The sequence below is a fragment of the Pundamilia nyererei genome, unplaced genomic scaffold (assembly GCF_000239375.1).
Source record: "Pundamilia nyererei isolate P.nyererei 1_Seehausen unplaced genomic scaffold, PunNye1.0 scaffold00116, whole genome shotgun sequence".
Lineage (NCBI taxonomy): Eukaryota > Metazoa > Chordata > Actinopteri > Cichliformes > Cichlidae > Pundamilia > Pundamilia nyererei.
In genome coordinates, this window is record NW_005187517.1 from 248,076 (window position 1) to 258,600 (window position 10,525).

Consider the following 10,525-nt stretch of genomic DNA (forward strand, 5'->3'; position numbering starts at 1 on the left):
TGTGGAGATTGAATAAAAATTAGCTGACAAAAAACTCTGGAGGGATCTTAATGCTAACATAAAACCCAGTCAGGACATCTGCTACTGCTGTTTGCTCATTTGTTTTTTTTTATGGGAGATCATTTTCAGGCTTCAAGTAGCACCATTATAACCAACATTTCACATTCTAGACATTGTTTTTGTGTATTTGACCAAAAAATTTGACTGAAAATTCACATACAAGCTTTTTTTCAAGGCTGTGGTATTTGCCCGCAAACAATACCTTTCAGCTAGCTAAAACAGAATAATATCACCGAGCAACATGTCTCAACATTGTCTCAACTCCAAAGAGCCACAGAAGTAAAAGCTAATAATAATAATTGAAACAATCTTTGAAAAAATGACTTACCAAGCACGGCAAACAACTCAAATATGTAGAGCAAAATGTTCTGAAACGGCTTCACTTCAGCTTTGATTGGAGCCTATGGTGCTGGGGGCGGAGTCTGTGAATTTACTCTATTAGTGTCATAGCCCCTGTAGGAGTTCAGTTAAGAGGTCAAGATTTAATGTTTCCATTGTAACACCTCCAGATTTGACATAGAAACACTCGTTTTTAACACTCGATTTTAACTACTATCATTTTACACCTCAGAGTTACATTAAAAGAATGTGACTCTACTTAGAGTAAAATTAACTCTACTTTTGCAAGAAGACTACTAACACCAAAACATTTAACACTTTTGTTATTTGCTGTGTACAACCACCCCAGAAAGCTTAGACAAAGTCTCATAGTGATAGCAACCACTACAAAGAAAAGTCAAAGGACCAAATTTGTCCAAATTTAACTCGTCAGATGCTTTTCATTGGGAGCTGTTGTAACTGTTGTAGGACTATTGTAGCATAGCTGGAGAGGCTGAACATTTGGCTTTGTGACCGCTGAGTGGAAAAAGAGCAATGTGTGTGATAGTTGATTGCAGTTAGAAACAGCACAGAATTTCATTTTTCTTGTGTTTTCCTTGATGTCTTATGTTTACTGTGGACTTCCTGCTTTCAAGGGATTGGACTAAGAGTCAATTTGTTTGTTGGATGGGTAGGGAAGAAAAAAAAGTCTGACTTTCATTCTGAGTGGCACCCCAGCTTTTGCCAGAAACTACTACACTTAAGAAACTTAAGATTGATGATGGATAAATTATTCAGATTCATAATCTATCACGGTTTCAACTGTAGGTGGTTCACTATTGTCTGCGCTACAAGTGAATAAATGAAATACAGTAATACAGTTCTGCATTATGAGCTGTTCCAAAGTAATGGGGCATAAATGTGTTCTCCCCCAAAAAAGAGGCACTCAACCTATGATCTGTACTTTGCCTTGCCTTATTTTGCTACTGTTGACACTGTTTCTAGAAGAGCAGGTGATAGCACTGAAAGCAGGCTGTGTTATCTGAGGCTAGAGCGGGAACTTCCCCTTTGTATTAAAAAACTCAAGTTTTTTATGACTCTGCTGGAGACTAAGTGACTTGGAAAGAGATTCTTTTACAGCGCTGTGATAAATACATGCGGCATAGGGGTGAATTGCTGTCAGATGCTGTCTAGAATACAGCCCATTGGGGGGGAAGTACTTTTTGATGAGGTGCACTTTTCTCTCCTGCCTTTTAAAGACGTTTTGATGCATGACACAGCGAAATGTTAGATACCTCGAGGCATTTTAATGAATTCAGCCGTAACACTTCCCCATATGTTTTTGTGTCGTGATATTTTCTGCTCCAGGGTGAGTCACATAAGCCCCCCTCTTCATATTGAAATCTCCTAATTTATATTAATTCAAAACAGGGAAATTCTCCGATCCAGTATGAATGGAATGGTGCCCGTTAACTAAACTTAATGCACAGTGGTGTTCATTGTTAAGTGTACCACATGACAAAGTGGATTAATGGCTGCAGTGGCACTCATGAGAGTGTGAGCTTGTTACGGATTTGGAGTGTTTGGAGCTTGTGACTGCTTAGCCTTAAAGCTGTTTGAGTTGGATCTGAAGTGACCTTTTTCTCAGAAACTCAGCAGCAGATTTCCGAGTTGACGCTGAACAGAAATATCAACAGCGAGAGCGCAGTTTAAGAATCACTTTTTAAAATGAATAGTCCTTCTCTATTAGGCTGAAAAAAAAAAGTCTGGAGCTGGTGTAACTTCACCAAATAGAAGAAAAACAATTCTCCTATTAGCTATTTAACTGGGTCAAAAAGTCAACAGCTTCCTCCCCCTTTCACTACGAGCCTCTGGTGGTCGTCCAGGCCACAAATCAATGCAGCACATTCACAAAATGCTGACCTGCAGCATCTAATGAAGAGTGTAATTATTTATTGATGGGCATTTATGCTTTCTCGTGTTTGCACGGGTTTATCACAGACATCTGTGCACGCATGTGTGTTAGCGCCGCCGTATTCATTAATTAATGCATATTTGTTCCTTCAATTATTCATATACTGTACGTGGAAATGGAAGGGGTATATTCATGCATGTGCAGGTTTACAGCAAATGTACAGGTTTGTCCCAGCTTCGTTTGGGTTCTCCTGCCAGCTACTCAGCAGGCTCTCCAAGGCGAGATAAAACTTAAAGACGTCCCTTGGCGTCCTCTTTTTTTCAGTCTGGATATGGATACGCATACACAGGTCTGAAATCCATTTTGCCTGCAGCGATTCAGTTTTTACTTTATGTATCTTAAACATTTCACTACCAACATGTCTTAGAAATATGTTTAATTTTTCACTGGAACAATGTGTTGAAGAAAAAAAGGTTGCACGACAACATGGGAACTAATAAGAACTGTTGAACAGCACAAACTTTATAGTCAATAATGAGTCAACTTCTTTCACTCAAATGCGGCTGACATCTGCAGTTTTCTGTGTGTCACGTTTAGCTTTGAGTGGTAGATATCAGGATGAGGCTATGATGCGACATCCGGGCCTCTTTTGGCACACCCAACATTTGGGGCTACTCGTGTCAACGCCATCCTATGACTTGTCGGTCACATGAGGCCCACTCAACACCTGCTGTAACCCGTGTCAAGCCCCGGCTCATAACATTTGGGCCACATCTGGTCTGAACAGTAATTGCCAGTGCCATATCTGAGGCATAAATGCCAGCCGGATCCCAAATTAGGCCCAAATGCATCTGTTTTCTGGGTTTGTTCAAATCGTAGTATGTTTATACTAGATATATAAAATTAATTTACATATATACACTAGGGCAGAGTTAGTACACAGCTAAGGACTGAAACAGTCACTTTTCCCAAATGCATTATTGCATCTTATGTAGCCCCCATTGTATGCAGCATAAAGTGTAATACAGCAATGCTTCAAGTTGAAGAGAAACTCTGATCCTGAATATGATCAGTCTTTAATCACAATTTTAATATGTTTTCCCAAAGAAAACCCATTAAATTATTATTATTTAAATTCCATATATTATTCCCTATATGTCTATAGGTTGTCAATACAGTCAGTCAGAGTAAGAAACATAGTTTTAAATAGCTCCATGTAGCATTATTAGCACTTTAACCTTAAGATCATTCTATTGATCTTGAAGAGGAGGTCAGAGGTCAAATGTGATGTGATATTTTTTTATCTTTATTTAATCTTTATTTTATCTTTACCAAGAATCATAGCTTCTAAGTTCTAAGGCTTTTTGTCAATTTTTGACCAATAAATAATTAAGTTGACCTTGAAGACCTTTGTGGATGTAAGCCAAATTTTAATAGATTGTTAACATGACCCCACTGTACAGCCCTGCGAAGTTTTATCAGATCATCATCCAAAGATTTTTCGAACTATCGTGTTCACTCATTTTTTTCATTCATTTTGTAAGTCAGCCACTTGTAATCCTGTTAAATTGCACATAGCATGCCATTTGATTTCAGTCTGGTTGCACCGCAGTGTGCATGAATGCGTGGGGTTGAAGCTGCATGCCTGTATTTTCAGCTTGTGTTGCTCTGTGTCACTCTGTGCCTGCCACTCTCACCGTACAGCCCCGTAGTATTTTACAACCTCTCATATTTGGGTGAATTTCTGTAGAGGTCTGTAATAATTGGATTATGGCTGTCAGGGAAGGCTTTAGTTCAGATTACACAGATTTTAGTGTGCAGTGCTCAGATGGACAGAATAGCTTAAAGAGCATCATCTGGCTCATGTTACATAGAAAGTGCATTTTGGCAATTTCACAGATGTGATGTTTGCCTACATTTGGTAAATGTAGGCCAAGAGTAGCAGATGCATTCTGGAAACCAAAAGTGTTTCTGTATCCATGTATCTGTGTCAGTCTAGACGTCTGTGATGTCCTAATAAAGTTTTCTGGCCCTTAAAATCCTTAAATATTACAGTAGATACCAGCCAGTACTGATCCAACCTGAAACTATATATACCTCAGCACAGCTCGGTACACCTGCCCAGTCTCAAGCTTAAAAATGAGAGAATATAAATATATTATTGTGCTGAAAACCTTTCAAAAATATTGATTATTATCTCACAAATACAGAGAATAGGTGTACCCTACTGATCCAAGCGCTGAAGGTCATGTTTCAAAAGTATTAAGTCGGTGTATTTCATTCCTGAAACTGAAAATTCAGCTGCCTGCACAGAGCACACAAACATCCCACAGAATTTATGCTAATTAGCAGCAGCTGAAATGATCTGCCAGTGGTCCCGTCTTAAGTGCTTAAAGCATCTCTTTGATTTCAGACTTTAGACAATCTGTATGTTATTTCATTTCAGGTGTGTGGACTTAGTCACTCAAGTTGTTGAGTGAAGCTGCTGTTCTGAAGGAATACAGCTTTGCAACAAAATGCTGATGGCAAGCTCAAAAAAGATGTTGGCATTCAACACTGTATCAACTACAGCAGTTACTCTAAAAGGGGGGAACAAGTACCCCCAACTGTAAGTGATTATTGAATCTAGCACAGCAATGCATTACTGAAAAATGTAATGTGATTACATTAACCCCCAACCCTGACTATAACCGTGAAGATATCCTAGACAGCAAAACTAAAACTAAGAAGGCCTGAGAATATAACATAAGGAAACCAACCGGGAGATACCTGCTTAGGACAAAACTCAAAATGCCATAAAGAATAAACGATAAAGAAAATGTTAAAAAAACGAAATTCAAACGTCTGGACTGTGACATCAAAAGCAGCTAAGAGACATAGCTTTAAGCGTTGATGTTCAATACAGTAAAACTGTATTAGTTAAAATTCTGAATCTTAATGTAGATGAAGGTAAGTCATGATTACATGTTGTGTTACAGTACAAATTTCACTAATGTGAAGATGAAAATAGACATTTTTCCAGCAGGCAGTGTTGAAAATATGTATGACTGCTGTCAACAAATCTACTGTGCCAAGAAAAAAAAGCCCCGACATGGCAGACTGGAACTTTCCATGTGGAATTAGCTCAGTTGATGGCAGAGGCTATCTGGGGTAAAGCGAGCTGCTGTCCCACTGTGGCACATTAACCTATATGGCCAACTGACACTCAAGTGTTGGATCCTAGCCCTCTCTTCCCTCAGCCTCTAGGGATTTCTCTGCTTTGTGCGTTTTGTTTTGCTTCACACTTTCATGAATTTATGACCCAGAAAAGTTTCCCAGTGGGGATCAGTTCTTCACAATTGCAGAGACTAACAGGGATTTCAAATGTGCTCCACCTTGTTTTGGAATTCACCAGGGCACCACTTAAAGCAACAGGACCCGCATTCGTGATTCATCCTCTCCGTTTGAAAGTCGGCAATTAAAACTAATTAACCCAAAAGTGTGTTTCAAGGCGTTTTAAAGTACATTGAGTGCCATAAACACTGAACTCGATGAGGCATCCTACATGCGTGGATTCCTGCACCAAGGAGTGGAAAAATGGAAGAAGGGATGGCTTTAGTTAGGAAGTTAGACAGTGGGTTATTTCCAGAGCTGTTCAGATAATTCCAAATTTACTCTATGGTGTTTTCATACTTGCGCATGTTGTGCAGACGCTGTTTATAAGGGGAATAGAGTGGAAAAATACAATAAAGAAGTGGGAAATTGGGGGTTGATGTGAGCGACAGAGTGCAAAACACACTGCAGTGTCATGCACAGACAAATACGTCTTCAACAAGTTTACACATTGCAGGTCAGTCAAGTGTTATGTGTTTTTATGTGAGTTATGTTTCAACTCCTTTGACTGTTTTTAGTTGAGACGTTGAGGGTGAAAGAAATCGAGCCAAAACGACAAGAGACGCGCACAAGATTCAAGTTTGGGTTCAGAACAATGAACCAGCAGAGTGCAAGAAAACTGTGCAGAATAAATCTAGCTGTGAAATAAATGTTGATCTCTTGGCATCCCAGCTATTCCGCTGACTCTCACCTCTGAGGCTGAAGCTTCGCTCTCTCTCCCTTTTTCGCCTGCAGCTTTTCGTTCCACCAGAGCACATCTCCATGCTGCCAGGCTCTCCCTACATCCCTCCATTAATACTCCTCATTTCATCCAAGCCAAAACAACAGATGCTGAAATGTCGAAGTGTCTTCCCTCCACCCGTGAACTCGCAGAATAGTGGAGGGGAAAAAAAGAGAAAGCATATTTAATTTTTAAAATTTATTTATTTATATTTCCCACATAAAAAGCCACTGACACCTCGTTCTGGATGTAATAACGAGGATGCCATGTAAATGATCTGCCTTTTTTATTTGTTAAACTAAAGTTAACAGTTCGTTGACACGTTAACATTTTTTTGAACAGTTTTTTCCGTGTTTTTCTCCAGCTGCTGTGTTAGTGTGTAGTGGATAACTCAGCATGGTTTAGTTTGGAGTGCTTTTTGCAAATAATCTGGCAGATAACAGAAATGGTTCTCCCTTTTTTATTTTTCCAAGACTGGCAACATCTATTACAGTGGTATTAATTTGTATTAGTTTCCAGTAGTGAATCGCTGAACCTGAAAGAAAACCTTTAGTGGCCCTTAACTAAACATCTGTGAGTGCTTGTATATACAAAAAAAAGACAAGTGAATTCAGCTTTCTTTTCAATAAATATTTGGGATGGCAGTTATTTTTAAAGCCATGAAGCATCTATATTTACATATATTTACATTTTCACTTACATCTCTCTATTTCTTGGCATTTCTACCCAAAGGCTACTATAGCAAAATCTGCAAAAAGTTCAATTGAATTCATTTAATTTATATAGCACCAAATCCCAACAACCGCTTCCTCAAGGCGCTTTATATTGTAAGATAAAGACCCTAAAATAATACAGGGAAAACCCCAACAATCACACGACCCCCTGTGAGCAAGCACTTGGGAACAGCGGGAACGAAAAACTCCCTTTTATCAGGAAGAAACCTCCAGCAGAACCAGGCTCAAGGAGGGGCGGCCATCTGCTGCGACTGATTAATGGTGATGGGAGGATGACAGGATAAAACACATACAGTGGGAGTGAGAGATTAACAATAAGTAAATATTGAATGCAAAGTGTTGCATAAACACACAGAAGTTCCACAGAGGAGAGGCCTGAAAGCTGAGAGGATGTGCTATCCATACACTTTGTGGGTAGAGCGCACAGCTGGATAGCGGCTAGAAAGTGCTACAGTAAATAACGTCTTGATGCCTGCTCAATCATCCAGGTGAGGAAATCCCAGAAGTTGATTCTGTTCATCCGGATGTAGCGTTTTCAGTGGGAGAAACATTTTGACGCTCATTCAAGTGACGTCTTCAGTCTCCTGTAAATAATATGCATGTAAAATACTAGAATTTCACTCAAAAGAACTGGAGCACAGCCAAGCTAGCCATGTTAGCTAGGCTTTAATAATACCAAAGTTGGAATGAAATATGAGTTATACATATGATTATGATTACCAGTATCATCTTACATTAGATTATATGGGGATTGACTCACTGTTGGAGCTAGCCTCAAGTAGCCGTTCAAGCAACTGAAGTTTTTGTCTGCCCAAAAGGTTGCTGCTTAATTAATCCAGCTCCTTCCCCAAAAGAATACCTTGGTGGGAGATGAATAGAGAGAACTCATTTGTGTGTCTTTTTTATAACTGTTTCATATTGCAGTGTCATGGCTAAATCCCTAAATTAGGTTGTTGTCTGAATACACCATTCAAAAATTCTCAAGGCTGAGCGTCAGCGTTTTGTCAGGGTTTTTGGAACATTGGCACAAAAACTACTTGTGACAAATTAGTCTTTGGTATCTTGTGCTTATCTAATTAGATTAGTTGTTACACCAACTGCAGTAATATTCTGTCTTTATGTGCATGTGACAGCATGCACATGTGTGTGTGGGTGTGAGATGCAGATGCTCGTAGTTCTGTTGCCATTAGAGCAGACTGCTCTGCCAGATGTCTGCACTAAGTCCACTTTGTGTGTGTGTGTGTGTGATGGCAAGGAATGTATTGCCTCTGCAAGACAACCACACACACACACACACACACACACACACACACACACTATAGCACATACAAATGCACATTTAGCTACAAAGGATGTGTGTGTATAGGTTTTGTCTGTGTATTTGTGCATAAACAGGTCAAACATTCAAGTGTTCCAGTCTGTTAGACAGATGTTTAAGATCCCCACTGCACCCCCCCTCCACTGTCACACGAATACACACTGTCTTTCTCTCTGCTTGTTTGTCATATGCCCTGAAAAACACACACACACACACACACACACACACACACACACATGCACTCTGACTCATTAACAACCAATTAGAGAGCAGATATTGGCTCAGTGGGGAAACTGAAAGGCCAACCATTGCTGTCCTGCGCTTCCAACGCCAAGTCACAACAAATACCTGGATGTAGGCCAGGGTAGTGTGTGTGTGTGTGTGTGTGTGTGTGTGTGTGTGTGTGTGTGTGTGAGTGTTGTTTACTTCTGGTTTCAAAGTTTGGCAGTCGCATCTCATACCCTTTCTTTATTAAAAAAGACAGAGGCACGCTAACCCCGCATAATTAAATGCGTTCTTTTCGCCTCTGCAAGTCTTGTTGTTCATTGCATCAGCCAGCACGTCTCTGTAGTACAACTCTCGCTTCGACATTATCGTTCTCACATGGGAAAGAGGCACGAACTGTGTTTAACATATACATGCAGAAACACACGCACACACTCGCGTGTTCTCCGTGGGATTGGAGCGATGTGTTTATGCCACTGTTGGATGAGGAGATGCTTGAGGCATTAGGCTCTCTGGAGAGCATGTTGACAACATCTTTCTCTGTCTCTCTCTTTCTCCCTTTCAGTTTACCTCAATCACTGTCTCTCACTCGCTCACTTCCTTCCCCTGTCCTCTCGTTGTGATGAGATTTTTTTAGTGCTCCCTTACATCTCTGCAAATGAGTCAAATTGGAAAAAGACAATCTGCTCACAATTTAAGTTGATTAGACGGTTGACTCTTTCACTCTCAGTATGTTACTCAGAGAACTAAAGAGCGTGACAGAGAGTGGGGAGGAGACTAGTGCACATATTTAACACACCATCAGTAAACAAAAAGTTCCCTCACCTTAAACAGATTCTTGGAAGACCGGGAATAGACTATATATAAAAGATGGATGTCGCTTCTGGGGAAGTAAATCCAATGTGAAAGTTCCTCAAAACTGAATTGTTGTAATGGACAGCAGAGGGCAGTCGTGGGGTTGCAAAAAGAAGCCTAAAAATATAGAAGTTAAAGGGAAAACAATACTACAACTCACTTGACCTATGACCTCAAGAAACATTTCTTAAGGACTTCGTCGCTTTAGTCAGTTCAGTGGCAAAAACGCTCAGCTTGACGTTTTGCAACACGACTTCGCTATCCAGCGAGTGAGCTGTGTCCGTTGTTTATTTACAGTCTATGGGAAAAACAATTATCCATGCGCCTGCTTTCAGATTTAGCTTAAAAGGGTCGGCACGTGGCTGAAATTGAGCCAGCTATGTAGACGACACATTCAAATGCTGGTCAACCCAAACAGGCAAAAATAGAAAAAACCTGAGCCTAGCGCAGCACATTCCCCCGGCACTTAATGACCAGCTGCGAATAAAAATTTCTTTAGAGTAAATCAATGGAAAGTCATAGCAAAGGAGCTGTTCTCCATGCTTCAGAGGTTGGCTGTAGCTCACCCTGACTGCTGCTTCTCATTTATTAGCATTCCAAATCTATAAACAAGCATTTCTCCGAACAGCAAATACTTTTTTTTTTCTCCTCGCAACTTTTGAAAAACCCAGTTTAAAGTTTATTTAACAAAACGTAGTTATTCTGAAGGTAATTTCAGAAACTACTCAGTCTGCTGCACAAGAAAAATATGACTACTTTTTGAACTTGTTTCTTTTTTTCATTCAAACAAAGATTGTTGCCAATTACTACCTAGACAGGAAAGAGAAATGTAATAAGTCTTTTTGTTAAGCAGTAGATGGATTTTCTTTTTTTTTTTTTTCATGTAAATTGTTACAAGAGTCTATCAGGAATCTGAAAGTACCATTGGCACAGTAATAAAAGTTGTAAAATTAGTTTTTTAAGAATCCCTATTTTCTCTATAGGAGAGCCGACTGTTTACCACTGCA